We start from the raw sequence: 16,843 nt of genomic DNA, 5'->3' as shown, positions 1-16,843 counted from the left end.
AAAACAGTATCATTCATTACAATTTCATTTTCTCAAAATTAACATCATTTAACACATCTGTTAAAAAGGAAAGTATAAAATGCAGATAAAATAAATGAGCAGTGTACTATTAAAAACTCTTTCTTAAAAGCCAAGTCCTGAAAGACTATTGGAATAAAAAACTCTTTATCTGATGACAGAAGCACATCAATGAATGGATCAGTCTAGCCTCTCTTGGAAGGGAGTTCCAAAACCTAGGAACAACCACCAAGGAGACTCTTTGTTATGTCCCTACCAGATGTGCCTTTGAAGGTAGTCAGACAGTGGCAGGGCAAAGGGGAGTTTATATGGAGAAGATGGCCTTTGAAATAGCTTGGATGCAGGATTACATAATATTTGTTTAGGAAATGATAGAGGAAAGCAAGATAGCCTATCTGACTTTCATTCCTGCACACCTATAATCTCATTTTGCAGTACCTATGCAAGAACTGCATCCTGTGACAACATAAGAGGTCTCAGGGTTTGGCCCTTAAATCTCAAGGACTGGGAAGCCTGCAGTGCTAATTCATGACCTTCATCTTTGCATTTATGTATGTAACTGAATCGACTCTGCATTAATTTATCTTCTTGTACATACTCTGCACCTGGGTTTATGCAAGAGATTTTATCCAAATGTATATCCTGAGTATTCTGATTAAGGATATTAACCAATTTATTTAATTCTTTCATGGAAGAACATAATTTCACATTTTTCCAACTGGGTAAGTTTAGAAGAATTTTGAACGTTTTCCAAAAACGTTCACTTTTCTGTTTTTTTGGTGAAAAAATCATTCATACAAAAAATCATTTTAGGTAAAACCTCTAGATTGTGAAAAAAAGACATTTTTCTTGCTGAGGTTTCACACAACACCCTTTCTTATTGACACAAATATTCATTACATTTCTGATACAAATTCTGTTCATGGTGGCAACTCATGATGCTTACCTCTCAGGCTCCAGGACACAAATAGCTAAAGGATGGTTTCTTCTCTTTTAAAACTGTGCACTTACAGGAGAGAAGGTCTTCCTTGTGATGGCTTTTTAGCTGCACAATTTTTTAAAGAAATGGTACAATGTATATTTTACCAAATAAGACAATGTTGTTATTATTTAAATTAATATTTTTATATATGCTGCTTGTTGTTGCTGTGTGCCTTCAAGTCATTTCTGACTTATGGTGACCCTAAGGCACTTTTATCACTGGGTTTTCTGGGCAAGATTTGTTCAGAGAAGCTTTGCCTTTGCCTCCCTCTGAAGCTGAGCGAATGTGACTTGTGACTTGCCGAAGGCCACCCTGTGGGTTTCCATGGCTGAGCAGGGATTTGAACCCTGGTTTCCAGTGCTCAAACCACTACACCGCACTCGCTCTGGTTAGTGGCTACAGTTTTAATTTTCACAACTCAGTTAGATTTTAAGTTTTATTTCATTTTTATTTGTTATGTATAGTGCTTTGAAGTCATCTTTGAGAAGGATGGTGGATATTTAAATTGTTACAATAAACAAAAAACAAGCCAACAGATAAGAGATACAAGTATGTTATCATCATGTGTGACTTTGTATCATTTTTATGATTTCCAGAAAAGCTGGTACTAACAGGCTTAATTTTTCTTCAATACGTATTCTATAACATGAGTAAGTGATTCCTTGAGGCCTTTCCTGCCCATTTCTCTGTTCCCACTGATATGCCCCCTCCTCCTCTTTTTCAGTATTATTGGTATCTGGACTCATGCAGAACTATAAAGAAAAGAATGGATCCCTCAGTGTAAACTTTCTGACAGAAGTATTCCACCAACTTAAAGGGGGGAAGAAAAAGGTCTCAGTTATTTCCCTGCATTTTATGTCACACATCAATCGAACAGGAGACAACTCATTTCATTTCTGTGACACACAATGATGGACTTGTGTTGCAACCCTGACTTATTTTGAGAACTTCAATTTCTCAAGCTGAAAGCTCGAATGTCCTATGCTTGGAAGGGCTATTGATCCGATGGAGACGGACAGCTCAAGAGGAACTGATACATTCCTTACAGCACTTTTTCACTGACCACTTCATAATGTAGACTTTTCTTGGTATTTGTTGGCATCATTTTTTAAATATATATATATATTTCTGGTGTTCTTTTGTTATTTATACTTTGTTCCTAGTTGGCAGTGACAACCATACTCCTGTAAGAACTCACATTACTGCATCTACATTACTAACTTTCTTAAACAACATATTATTTTTAATCACCTTCTTCTTCTTCCTCTTCCTTTTCTTCAGCGACAACAACCAGAAATGAATGATTTTCCTGGTCTAAAAAGTACAACAGGGTATACTATGTGTAACTTTGTTACCATGAGTTAGAAAGCATCTGGTATCTTCTGTCTCAGTAGGGTGATGAATCCATTCCATGTCATAGACTGAATTTGAAAAGAGCTATCTAGGGTTCTGAAAACTAATCCCCCAATAAACTCAGTGCCTTGGACCACTCATATAAAATTTGAACTAAAACCTAGAGCAGATTTATCACCTCACTGACACTGAAGCTACTAACCACCAATGCTTACCAGTGAAAACATTTCCTATTTGGTTTCTTATTAGGGAGATGTATTCCCTCATCTCACTATAGCTCCTTGCACACTACAAAGCTTCACTCTAGAGCAGCATGGGAGGTGATGCTGGGAGACCAATAGAAGATACAATCAACAAAAGTCATCCCACTTCTTTCTGCTCCACTGGAATAAAAGAACTTTCCATGGATAGAAGGAGACAGCAATTTTGAGATAGTGAAATCTCCATCATTTACACATTTGAATCATATGATGTTGCCAATTTTTGTATTTTAGTTTGTTTGGCATAAAATGGATCTCTTCCTGCCCATTATCTTAACACATGGGTGGAGGTCATGTGACCTTCCAGACTTTGACTCCCAGCAGGCTTAACTATTCAGTGAATAAATTCAGAGATATAGCTCTGTTAGTACTTTATTGCACCTGTTTTTCCCCCCGTTATGGGTATGGGAAGAGGAGGCTCATGTTCATGTGTGACCAGTCAAAAATGGATTTTATCACACCCCAAAGTGTCCTCCAAAAGGCCCCATTCCATCCCCTGGCGCCAAGTTGTCCCCATTCTCACATCTGTTATCCATACACATTACCCCTTTACAAGGCTAATATATGAAGCAATATACAGTTTTACAAAAACCTCTTATCCTGCTTAAGTATAGGTATAATCAAGCAAGCTATGAAGAATATGATTTGTAAATTTGCATCTGCAATAATTCACATCTCATGCTGTAAGAATATAGCCACTCCCACAAGTCTCTAACATGTAAGTGGGTAACTAAAGACTTGAAAGTTCTGAAAATAAAGTTGTTCAGTCAGCTGTAGTTCTATGCCTGTGCAAGACGATTTTGTCACAGCAGCTATCTTATTTATCGGTTTTCTCTAAAAGCCAAACTAAATTGAGAGAGAGAGAGAGAACAGCTGTTAGAAGTTTTTGTGATACTGATAAGAACCTTATTGACCCTAAGGAAAATTCATCATAGCATTTTCTTGGCAAAATTTGTTCAAATGAAGTTTGTCATGGCCCTCCTCTGAGGCTGAGAGCATGTGACTTTCCTGAGGTCTCCCAGTCAGTTTCATGGCTGAGCAGTGAATTGGAATCCTGGTCTCCAACGCTCAAACCACTACTCCACATGATACTTTATTTCCAGTAATTTTTGATATCATTTTAAATTCTTAAGGTTTAGTCTTTGTTGTTGTTGCTGTTGGTATAGGAATTCTTGTTCTTTGAGTTGATTGCTAATGTCTATCATGATTCAGACTCTATGTACTACCAGTGCCACATTTCTTCCCACTTTTCATGTGTTTCCCCTGAGAACAGTGTTTTTAAAACTTCTTCTATGCAAGCCAGATACTCTTTCAGCATGGACAGCCATCTTACTTTAATGGACTACAAGCCCAGAATTCCTCATCAGCAGGATCAAGGTTATAATCAACAATTTGTGAAAATCTTATATGTTGCAGTAAGGGTGGCGGTGGATCTGCTGTGCAGTGGTGGCAAAGCACCTCAGACTCCTCCCTTAGCTGCTCCAAGCAGAATGTGAACTTTGCCAGAACTGGACTCCAGTTTAGTATGGGCAGAGTTCCTCTTCCACTAGATGCTCATTGTTGGAGAAGCAGCTATAAAATCCAGTGTGGATTTGCTGTCTCCGCAATGATGAATGTATTGGCTACCCTTACACTGAGCAGGATTTTAAGGAATAACTTTGCTATCATGCACAGTTAGTCCCTGCCAAATGCAAACATTTATCTTTCCTTGAAGTAAACTGGGAATCCTCCTTGACCAAACTACCTCATGGTGGAAAACATAGGTCATGGTGAGAAGGCAGTTTTTTAAATTGACATTTGGGCTTCTCCAGGCAGCCAGTAGTTCTGCTACATGTGAGACTATTCTGTTACTGAGCTGCAAGCTTCATAGAAGTTATTTTCATCCTCACATCCTGTCATGCCCCAAATATACAAGGGCCATGTCTTTCCTCCTCTCTGCATCTCTGCTAAGACTGGCAGGATACTAAGTTCAGAAATCCAGGTTCAGTAGTATACACTCAGAAAACCTATATTACGAAAACTATGAATACAGTGTAGTGATGTTTATTGACAGAACTGACCAGCAAGCATTAGATTTACCTAAACTATTAAACTAATCAGGCTATGTTCTTTTTTTTGTTTTGTTTTGGGGTTTTTTTGTTCATTTCCTTCACTTCACGAGCAATTCAATGGGAGTGGAAGGACCATGATACTCCACATAGTGTACAGAACAGTTCTGGCCATTTGAACTGTTTTGTATGAGTGCTCATTTGTTAATATTATTTGAAATGATAATATTTAGTCAGATGGACAATTACTCTTGCTTGCCATGTGCTTACATTTAAAGCAATATTTGTTGACAGTTGACCACCTAGTGGTGGCTGCTTCAGTTCAGTTGCTGATGAAGGAAATCCTACAGCAGTAGAGGAAACCAAAAATTTGGATCCAAACTTTTTTACCCTGTAAATGAAAGGACTTTCTGTTTATAAAAGATGAACTAAGCATGTAAAAGTGCAAGTAGATAAATAGGTACCACTTTGGTGGAAAGGTAACAATGTTCGTGCAGTCATGCTGGCCACATGATCACAGAGATGTCTTTGACAATGCTGGCTCCCTCAGCATCATAACAGAAATGAGCACTGCCCCCTACACAACTTGACAAACTTGTCAATGGTGAAACCTTTACCTTTCACATTCATAGAGGACACCTGTTGGTTGTGGAAATCCTCTTGCATAGCAAAAGGGGACACACTCAGGTCATGCCGAATAAGTCCTTGCTATGACATTGTGCAAGGAAAGCTCTAGTACCTCCTTACACAGTGGTTTCCCAACTGTACAATGACAGCTAGACCTTTTCTGAATGCAACTATGTCTAAATGGCCACTGATTGGCAAGGAGGTGAACCGAGAAAGCGCCTTTCATGACCATCATCTTTCCAGCAGTTCCTCTCATCCTGGGGTGCATTTTTCATGTAAGTACTGGGAAACATACACTCCATTAGCATGCAAGGTAATCTTGGCCAATGAGTGCAACTTTCTTTCTGTGAATGTTCCTTCCATTAATGGATCAAATAATTGTGATCTCAGCCAGTCGTTTTCTATTGTTGTGCTACACACTCAGAGTTGATCTTTTGAAATAGATTATGTATTTTCTCAAAATAATAGTAAATTCTGTTCAGTTGCTACTTTATTTCAGGATTTGAGGTGGGTTACAGACCGCCATTTAGGACACACTCCACGTGTCCTAGGGTTAAGAAGGGGCGTCCTAGGGTTAGGAAGGGTTGCCCCTTCCTAACCGGTCCTGTTCCCAACACGCGCGGAGCACGTCCTAAATGGCAGCGCCCATCCACATGGGTGCTGCCATTTTTACGTCTTGGACGCACAGCATCCAGACGTGGTGCACCGGAAGTGATGCTGCGAGGGCGCGCTTTTTTGAAAAGGAGAGCCATTTTGGCGCTCCTTTTTCGCTGCGGCCGGAAGCCTAGTGGTCTGGCCACTGGGGCTTCCCTCCGCAGCGAATGGCGGCGGCGGCAGACTGCCTGCTTTAGGGCGGTCTATAACGCACCTGAGGCTGCTCTAGGTACTCAGATACATAATATAAATACATTTCCTTGGGCAGCCCTATTAGCAACTGTACATTGCTAATTCAGTGAAACTCAGAAAAAGAAGGACTTAGGAGCTGATAAATATCAGTATCTCTAATGGTGAAGTCACATGATACCTGGCAAAATGAGGCCCTTAATGTTTGCATGTCAAATGGGACATAGGCAGAGATGCAAAATATTACAGATTCACTTATAAAAATAAGGAATGTTTCTGATTGAAACTGCATGTGTTCAAATGAAAAATATTGCATCTTGAAAGCATTTTTGACAATCTTCCACTCTGAAGGTTAATGGCAACATCTGAGGTGTGGGTGTTGGAATAAGTGGAAAATTGGCACCGAACACTGAATACAGAGAGTAAGAAACCAAGAAAAGCAGAGTCATAGTCGGATGATGCTACATTGGTAAGGAAGGTAAACAGAGTAGAGACTTGGTGCCAGATGCAGAAAGTCTTAGATGAGTATAAGGGAATGAGATGAAAAGGAAAACACTCAGCACGCAAATATTAAAGTGCTATCACGATTATTGCTTCTCCATAACTTTAATCTTTTCATGGGTGTATTCCATACTCAAAAGCCCATGCAGGGTCAGAAACAAAGTGCTAGATTTTAAAGTGGAATAAGCTTTGGAACATTACCTTTATTCTAGTCACGTTTCAAGAAAAATATATGCAAATATCAACAACAACAAAATGAGAAGGAAAGAAACTGGCTTATCCAGCTTCAGGAAAATCTAATTGTTCTATTTCATTTCTTTATCAAATATACAGCCAGCTTTTCCAAGCAAAATAGCACAGAAAGCAGCTAACAATCATAATGTTCACATGTAAACAAAATACAATTAAAAATACAAATACGAATCAGTAGCTTAAAAAAATCTGCTTCAAAAGTTCAGCAAAAAGCACCCAACACCTACCCCTACCTGCCATAAAAAGGTTCCTTTGATTAATTTATTTTCACAACCAGTCAAAATTCTATAATACACTGACCTGACAGCATTATATATCATACACCATCATATAAGCCAATTGCCCTGATAATCCAGCTGGCTCAATATGAGGTGTACACCGCTAACAGAATTCCAGCCAATGGCCAGGTTACAATGTGAATCACATGACTGTTTCTTTTCTTTTCTTTTTTCTTTTTTTAAAAAAAATAGAATAAGATTTCTACAACAAGGTAATGCTCCTTTCAAGCCAGCCCCCCAAAAGGTGATTTGTTGCTGGCTGCACTTCTTGGAAAATACAATTTGCTCAACATCAAAACTTGCCCCTATTACAAGGTACCTACTGACTTAATGGGTGAAATCCAGTGTGATTTTTCCCATCATCATCTTCCAGTGCAGCTTCTGCAGCCAGGCAAACTTGCTCGGGAAGTCTCCCAAACGTTTTGAGGGCACACAGGGTCCTGCGGGGAGGAGGTGAACAGGCAAGGTATATATTTAATTGTTAAATAAATCATGGTAGCCATTTTGTTGATTGGAGAGGCTAATTGGATACCACCACTCAGCAAGTGAACACAAAAGTCCATTTTAGATATGCATGCATAGTGTAGCTAATTTATGTAAATTAATATTCCACATAATTCAAGCTATAAACTAGTCTTCTGCAGAATCCAAGTGCCACTATGTAGTTGTCTGCCAAAATGGCCAGTATTCAGCCTCTGTCAATGAAGGTTGTTCTATGACCATTACAAACAGTTGTTTACTAAAAATGGATTTCCTTTAAATGTGGGAAATTTCAATCCCCAAACCTTCGAGTTAACAACTTTTGTAGGGTGCCTTTAGTTATGTTGGTGTATTTTGTTTTGTTTTGTTTTTGTTCATAATCAGAGGAGACAATCTTTCAATTTACTTTTAAATGGGATTGTTTGTTAATGTGTTAAAATCTGGAAAAAATGAAAATTGTCCTTGCTACTCTGACTGAAAGCTCCACATGCAAGGGCAAGAAACTATAACATAGATGTGGAGCTGTGGCACAAATGCACTGTTCATTATTCAAATAGAAGAGATTTGCTACCTTTGTTGGGCATCCTTAAGGTTGCTAGGTGGATAGGATGCACTTTGCAGCTCCTGGGCTTATTAAAGTCAAGCAGCTGAATCAATTTTATGTCAAAATCTATGTAATAATATTTAATAAACTTCTGTCAGAATCTATTTAATAATATTCCATTTTCTATACTTTACTGTCCTTTCTTTCAGTTATATACTGTGGCCTAAATCTAGCAGCCCCTACTGAAGTAGTCCCACTGAATCAATGGGGCTTGCATAAACATTGACTTACCAAGTTCCCATTGATTAAATGGGCTTGTCCAATAGGGAATAACAGCTAGATTTAGGCCAATAAATGATTTTGATGATATTTGCCCATGCAAGTGAACTTTTCTTGTACCATATTTGCACTGTGTTTGCCTATCAAATTGAAATCATGAGTGCTAAATTAAGAAAAAAAGAAAACACTGGTTAGGGTATCTAAGTTCATACCAACCAAAGGTGAGTAATCTGTGGATCTCCAGATGCTATTGGATTCCATTTAAAAAAAATCAGTAAGGAAAATCAGGAATGATGGGGTCGGTGGTTACTTCAACAATTTCTTAATAACCACAGGTCCCTATTTGTGCCATATGCATCTCTGCCCAGAATTGAGTTCAGTCAGTGTGCATAGAATTTGGTGTGTGTGTGTGTGTGTGTGTGTGTGTGTGTGTGTGTGTGTGTGTAAAAACATAACAGAGTCTGACCTGTCATATGTTTACCGTGACCATATGGTGAGGCACCAATTGACAAGCTAAGTGCTCCAATTGTATTTAATGGGACTGTTTGCAAGTAAATCTGAGAGTTTATGTGCACTTAATCCTTTTATGCTGGTTGTTGAATCACTGGCTCTTTTTTAAGTAGAGCCTGACCTAGCTGTAAAATGACTACAGATACTGTAGGTGAATGGAAATGTTCAAAAAGCTAATTGAATTTGGCTGTTAGCATTCAACAAGTTAGAAATTTAATTTATCTTTGCTTCTCCTCCCCCTCCCCCCCAAAAAAATTCTTATACATTTTTCTTATATCCAGTTTTGTAGCTGGATGGCATCTCTATCGCATTCAAATGTGTTATCCATGTTTTTAAACGTTCAATAGAAATAGCCTCATATTTACACAAAGCCATTTCTTATGATAAAAATATATTTGCTCAGTCTTCTGTAGCACTGCTGGTACATAATGCATTACTCTAAATGAAGTGATTTTGAATTAAGAAAGTGTGGAAGTAAGACTCTGGTGGGATTTATAGTAGCCAATAACCATCACTGAATGTATTTCACAGAATGCCTCTCTGTATTTTAAAAATGAACAGAGGTTTTTATCAGAAGAAACAAATTTGCACATTAAGGGAAAGGGGGGGAAATCAATGTTTCTCATGATACACACTTGGTATTATTTCTGGGAATGCTACAGCTGGCTTGCGTAGCCTACTTAAAATATTATAATTTACTTGACTGCACGTATAGTCAATTTGGAGTCAAAACTGCCACTTACTACATGGAAGGAAAAACAATGACTTGCGTGCTACTGAAAACATCAGAGGTACTTTTCGCACTACTCCCCCTCAAGGCCTCCTGGGAAAAAGACCTGACTCATAATCTTTTCCACTGGTTACTAGAGTGTTTCTTAGGTCTGGGGCTGTGAGCAGGGTGTGTGTGAGAGAGAGGGAGGGGGAAGCATATTCTGCTACAGTACTTCTCCTGAAAAATCCTCAACAAGCAGAATGGATTGAAAAATTCAAGCATGACTAAAAAGTACATTCCCCACTAGTCAGTGAATTCTGCTCCCTATTTGTCACTGCCACCTTGGAGAGCGGTGAGCATTAATAATGCATGGGTGCTAGGAATGTATTAGCAACTAACCTTGCAAAGAAAATCAGCTGGGGACCCAGAAGAGCTGTAAAAAGAATAGAATAGAAAAGAAAGGAGACTAGAAAGAAGGTGTAAGAGAGAACAAAATAAAAAAGAGGGGAAAGCAAGTCAGTGCTCTTGAGCCCTCCCTTATTTATTGAAAAGAATTGTCAGGTTCAGCCACAACTATGTATCACTGTAAGCCCAGAATGGAAGTCCTGGCAATGGGGTTGTAATTGAATTCATTGATCAAATTCAGGGAGATCTTCCCTCCCACCTACCCCCATCCCCTAGCTACTGAAAGTCCCACCTTTTATCTAACCTAAGACATACCTGGGGCAGTCACTTCTTTCTGTATGTAAATTGCCAGTGTTTGTGAGTCATCTATCTCATGGAATCCATTGTACAAATATTGTGTCTAACGTCTATATAGAAACAGAACTTTCTCCATTTGAAATATCCATTCCAGTGTTCTGTTGTTTTAGAATAAAATGGTTAGAATTAGTGATCAAACTTGTATCTATTTTTCCCTTTTGAAGGTAACAACAGGTTGTTTAATTGCCATTTCATACAGGTGATCAAGAATAACAATTCGAAAACTTAGATCTTCATTGCTTGACAAAAACCTCAGTAAAAACCATCAGTCATCACATATTCAATTATTTTACACAAGGTTGAACAATTTGAGAATTCTTTTTTGTTTTCTGTTGGATGAGATTATGAAATTGTATGTGTGTGTGTTTGATTAGGGGATTCCTTTTGCATTTTGATCTTTCTTTGCAAATTACATCTTTAATTATAGCTATAGCTATAGCTTCATAAAAGAAAAGCCATGGGCTTTTGTACCCAGAAATATTTTTTGGGTAGAAAACCATATATTTTTGGCACAGAACATACTCTTATATGTCCAATAGCTTTCTTTGCACAAAATCCATTTGTCCCCCAAACACTCCCAAAACATGGAAAAATCGCCCCAGTGGTTGACTTTCTCTTTCTTTCTTTCTTTTTTCTTTTCCTTTTCCTTTTTGTGAGTATTGTTTGCACCGCTAGCTGGAAGCAATAATTTCTAAAAGGTTATATCAGAACATTGCAGATATATTAAAAATAGATATTGCTTAGGACCTACTTTAGGTAGCTCAGTTGTTCAGTTCAGTTCAGTTCAGTTGTCCTAGCACAAGTTTGGTCCCATCAATTCCAGCCTGAAGTTTAATCTAGTCATCAGATCAGTGCCACTTTGTCATGGTGACTCTATACCTTCTGTAATTGGTATCAGTCCCTGTTATGTGAACATTCATGACACATTATACATATTTATTACATTTATGTCTCATCTCTCCCATGGTATTCAAGGCTGTTAAGTAATACAATTCAGATTTAAAAAATTCAATTGAAACATTTTAAAATGATTTAAGGCACAACTTTAAACTGGATCAGTTAAAATGATCAAAAATTTAGTAAGGTAAATCATAGAATCATAGAGTGGGAAGAGACCACAAGGGCCATCCAGTCCAACCCCCTGCCATGCAGGAATGCTCAATCAAAGCATCCCCAACAGATGGCCGTCCAGCCTCTGTTTAAAGACCTCTAAGGAAGGAGACTCCACTACACTCTGAGGGAATGTGTTCCACTGTCAAACAGCCCTTACTGTCAGGAAGTTCCTCCTAATGTTGAGGTGGAATCTCTTTTGCTGTAGCTTGCATCCACTGCTGCGGGTCCTAGTCTCTGGAGCAGCAGAAAACAAGCTTGCTCCCTCCTCAACATGACACCCCTTCAAGTATTTAAACAGGGCTATCATGTCACCTCTTAACCTTCTCTTCTCCAGGCTAAACATCCCCAGCTCCCTAATTCGTTCCTCATAGGACATGGTTTCCAGACCTTTCACGATTTTAGTCGCCCTCCTTTGGACACGTTCCAGTTTCTCAATGACCTTTTTGAATTGTAGTGCCCAGAACTGGACACAGTATTCCAGGTGGGGCCTGACCAAAGAAGAATACTTCTTTTGATCTAGACACTATACTTTTATTGATGCAGCCTAAAATTGCATTGCCCTTTTTAGCTGCCACATCACACTGTTGACTCATGTTCAACTTGTGGTCTACGTGGACTCCTAAATCCCTTTCACATGTATTCTTGGTCAGCCAGGTGTACCCCATCCTATAACTGTGCATTTCATTTTTTCCGCCCTAAGTGCAGTGCCTTACATTTCTCCGCACTGAATTTCATTTTTTAAGCTAAGGCCTATCTACAATTATAGAACCATCGAGTTGGAAGAGGTCCATAGCTCATCATGTCCAACCTCCCACTCAATGCAAGATCTCTAGTTAGAGGATCTCGAGAAGGTTGCTGCACAACCTCCTTTGAAGGCATCCAGAAAAAGACACCCCAGTGCTGCTCTATGTCCTGTATATAGTCATTTACAAGTCTATAAATTTTAGTCAAAAATTGACCCCAAAAACTGAGTTGACTTATCCACAGATCAATGTATGTACAGCCCGCCCTCCCCAACTGTGGGCCTGCCATCCATGGATTTAAGCATCTGCAGATGGCAAGCCCCATTGTCCCTCATGGCCATGTATGCATGCAGCCATGGCAGAGCAGCCACATATGCCACATATGCACTGCCATTGAAAACCGTAGGGGGTAGTTTTTGCACAAGGAATGACTGGATATCTACCAACTGACTAGTAGTATGAGAAGTTGTCTGGTTAAGGATGAAATCCAAAGGATATGTTAGCGGGTTTAAGTCCCATTAAATTCATTGGGGCCTACTTCTAACTCAACATGCTTGGTATCATTTTATGGCTTATTGTGTACTAATGCATAAATCTAACAAGAGTACTGTATTTCTGAGTCAGTTTATTATGTTGAAACTCTTATGGGTGTTATGCAGCCTATAATTATTATTTTAAGTATAATTAGCCAAGAGAAATATTATGCTTATACCTCCACCCTAATTATTCATTTTCACAAATAATGTGTTCACCTCATCTACTTTTGTACCAAAAATAATTTTTTCAAGTGTGAAAAAGAGCAAACAGCTTGTCTCAACAATTATATGAAATGGTCAAAAATTATTCACCTGCCCAGTGATGATCTGTGGATAGTGTAGCTAATATTCATTTTTTTGGTATAATCAGATCACTATCTGATTAGTGTTGGACATGCTTTCAATATCCATCCAAAACTGGCTGCAAGACTCTGAATCTGGAGGCTTTTGAATCTAGAATACTCCTTTTAGAGGAAATTTGGCTGGCCATCCTGCTGAGGTCTTAGATGACTCCTGGTACTGGGATTATCTATACTATTTTCCCTGCATATTTTTCAGTCAAACTATATAATTAATTCAGCTTTTTCGTAATTTGAAAAGCTGAAGAATGTTGAAACAATGTAAATGAAAGAAAACATAATGTAAATGTGACTAAACACAGATACAAACTCACTTTAGGGCATGCTATGTGGCAATAATGCCAGGGCATCAAGTCTGTTTCTGCCTTCATTGTATCTGTACAAGTGCCATTGATTCAATAGGACTACTCTGGTTGAGGCTGAGAGCTAGATTTAGCTCACAATGTATAACTGAAAAGACAATAAAGTACAATGGGTCCTTGGTATCTCCTGGGGTTTGTTTCCAGGACCCTTGTGGATTCCAAAGTCCGTGGATGTTCAAATTCCATTGTATACAATGGCATAGTAAAATGGTGTCCCCTATATAAAATGTAAAAATTATGGTTTGCTTTGTTGATTTTTTAAAAATAAAAATGAAAATATATTGAAAAGCTATGGATGGTTGAATCTGTGTATTATTCTGCTGTTGACTAGAAAGGCCTCAGGGTGTCCATTTCATTAATGATCCATTTTCCGCTGGGAATCCCCCTCACCCTGGGTGGTTTCTCATTTGCATTTCTTGGGTCTTGATTTTGGTGTTTTTCAGGTCTGGTAGTCAAACTTTGTTTATTTTTAGAGTTTCTTCTTTCCTGTTGAAGTTGTCCAGGTGTTTATGGATTTCAATGGCTTCGCTGTGCATTCTGACCTGATAGTTGTTAGCATGGTCCAGAATTTCAGTGTTTTCAAACAGCATTTTATACCCAGGATGGTTTGTAACATGTTCTGATACTGCTGATTTTTCTGGCTGATTCAGTCTGCAGTGTCTCTTGTGTTCCTTGATTTGCGTTTGATCACTGCATTCAGTGGTACCTATGTAGACTTGTTTGCAGCTGCATGGTATGCTGTAAACTCCTGTGGCCGTGACAGCATCTCTCCTGTCTTTTGCTGAGTGCAGCATTTGCTGGATTTCTGTGGTCAGTTTGAGTAGACCATTTGGAGGGTGTGTTTCCTCACCAGTTTACCTATTCTGTCTGTGACTCCTTTGATGTATGGTAAAAATGCCATCCCTTTGGGTGGCTGCTTGTCTTCACTCCTCTGGGTTTTTCTGGGGCTGGCAGCCCTTCTGAAGTCTGAGCTGGAGTAACCATTAGCCTGTAGAGCCCAGTGTAGGTTCTGCAGTTCATCTTCTGGGGAAGTGGGGTTCACAGATCCTTTTTGCCTGGTCTATCAGTGTTTTTATTGTGCTTGTTTTTTGTCCTGGGTAATGGTTGGAGTTTTTGTATAGGTATCTGTCAGAGTGTGTAGGTTTTCTGAATACTGTGTGGCCCAAACATTGGTTCAGTTTGCAGATGACCAGGACATCCAAGAATGACAATGTTCCTTCCTTTTCTTTTTAAAATAAAACTTTATTTAATATTATTCTCTCTCTCTGTCTATCTAAATCACATTGCCTAAATTGTTTTAAAGAGAGAGAGAACATTTAAAAATAAACCCAAAGGCATGCTAGTAAAGCAATAGGGCATGGAGATGGGGTTAAGGAGAAGTTAGGAAAGAGAGTCCCAGACTGGCAATAGCTGCTACAATGATTAAAGATATGTGCAATGGCGGTATGCATGTGTTTCTTTTCAGTTGTGGTGAGAATGGGAGCTTGTGTGACAATCTTCCTTATTCTCCTTTTTGTTACCTTGCAAAAGACATGAATTCCGCTGGGTGACCTTGAGCACATCACATGCTCAGCCTCAGAAAAGAGCAATGGCAAACCCCCTCTGAACAAATCATACCAAGAAAACCCTATGAAAAGTCAGAAATGACTTGAAGGCACACAACAACAACAAGAAAAAACATGATAGAACATATTGTTAGTTTTGACTAGAGTAGACCCATTGCATTGACCTATGCAATTCATTCAGTGCATTTATTCTATTTGTGACTAACCAATGGGATTCCAGCTGACATTGTCTGGATGAGGAAGAAAATGGTTATTTAGAGAAGAATCACACAGTGATTGAAATTGCTAAGTGGCTCTGGGTTCAAAAAGCACAAAGTCTGAAAATATGTTTTAGACTTTTCACTGAAAAGGAATCCATTATCAGAAAGAAATGTCTTGTGTTGACTTACGTTGGCAAAGCCTCAGGCTAGACCCTGCTATGAATTCACAGCTCAAGTTTAATTAGAACCTTGTATTAAACTGTGTTCTTAAAACTCTTGCTTTCCACTAGTTTTTTCTAAATGATATAAACTAACTTGTGTCTCTTTTCTCATCTTTCTTTGATACAGAAGCTCCACTGAAATACAAAAGGCATCTACTGCCAGAAGAAGGTCCTCCACAATATGCTTATGCAGGCATTTAGTGAAACTATATTTTGGCATCCTGAGAGGCTCACACACTTAGAACCAGAAGGTTGTGAAGAGAATTGGTTCAGGAGCAGTTTCTCACTCTCATTACAATGGCTCTCAAGAGAAATGACTAATTTCGTTCCATTGTTTTCTTGACATAGCAGTCTTTCCCTTGAATTTAAGTGCAGACCCCCCCTCCCCGGTTACCCCAAAAAACAGATTTTTAAAATCTCCCAGTTTGTGCTATATTCATATATATTTTTCCCTATAAAGATTTATTTGTTGCTGGTAGTTCTTTTAAAAATTCTCTTTCATGTGTGCATTTTAAATTCTTCTATCCCAAGAGTTTATTACGGGTGCTATTCATTCTTCAGATCAATGGAAATAGGCTTTGTAACAAAATCTTGCATGTTAGCTAGTTAGAAGTTTATTATTGTACTCCAGGTTCCCTTTGAAATGGCAGTTGGTATTGTATCAAAGTCTGCATTTAGTACATCAGCAATGAATGACTGCCAAAATCTCAACCAAAGCAAAAATTCCTCCTCGTGCAAAAAGAAAGCCAACAAATATTTACAAGACTAATAATTTCAGGAGGTGGGGGTGGGATGCTGTACATTACTGGTTATCATCAGATTTCACATAAATAAAATCTGAGTGTGAATTTGGAAATGTCTTCACAGGGAAAGCATACAAATTATTTTGAGGAAGAAAATACAACTGCATTTGTACTTAAGAAGCATGCTTCCTCTGTGGGAAACATAAATAAACATACTAAAAAGTAGGCATGCTGACTTCAGTGGAAAAATGACAAATAGTTCACACACTTTTAAATTATAGGTTGGCACTATGAATGGTTTGTTTGAGTCCATGGTGAAAGTGATCAGGCAACTGCAAGTCTCAAGACCAAAGCTGACTGAACATCTCGTATGCCCATGAAAAGGTTGTAAAAAGAAAATCATTATAGGAATGAAAGAAATATATTGCATTTCTTACAAAAATATCTCTTTTGTATATCCAAGACTGACAATGGGCCCAGCTGCTTCTGCCTTCAGGCTGCACATTTTCAAGGCTTGCAAAGTATTTTGGTGAAGAAAAATGTGCAAAAAAG

This window comes from Sceloporus occidentalis, unplaced genomic scaffold, assembly GCF_023333645.1.
Source record: "Sceloporus occidentalis isolate IW3139 unplaced genomic scaffold, rSceOcc1.0.p SCAF_4, whole genome shotgun sequence".
Lineage (NCBI taxonomy): Eukaryota > Metazoa > Chordata > Lepidosauria > Squamata > Phrynosomatidae > Sceloporus > Sceloporus occidentalis.
This window is presented reverse-complemented; position numbering follows the sequence as displayed.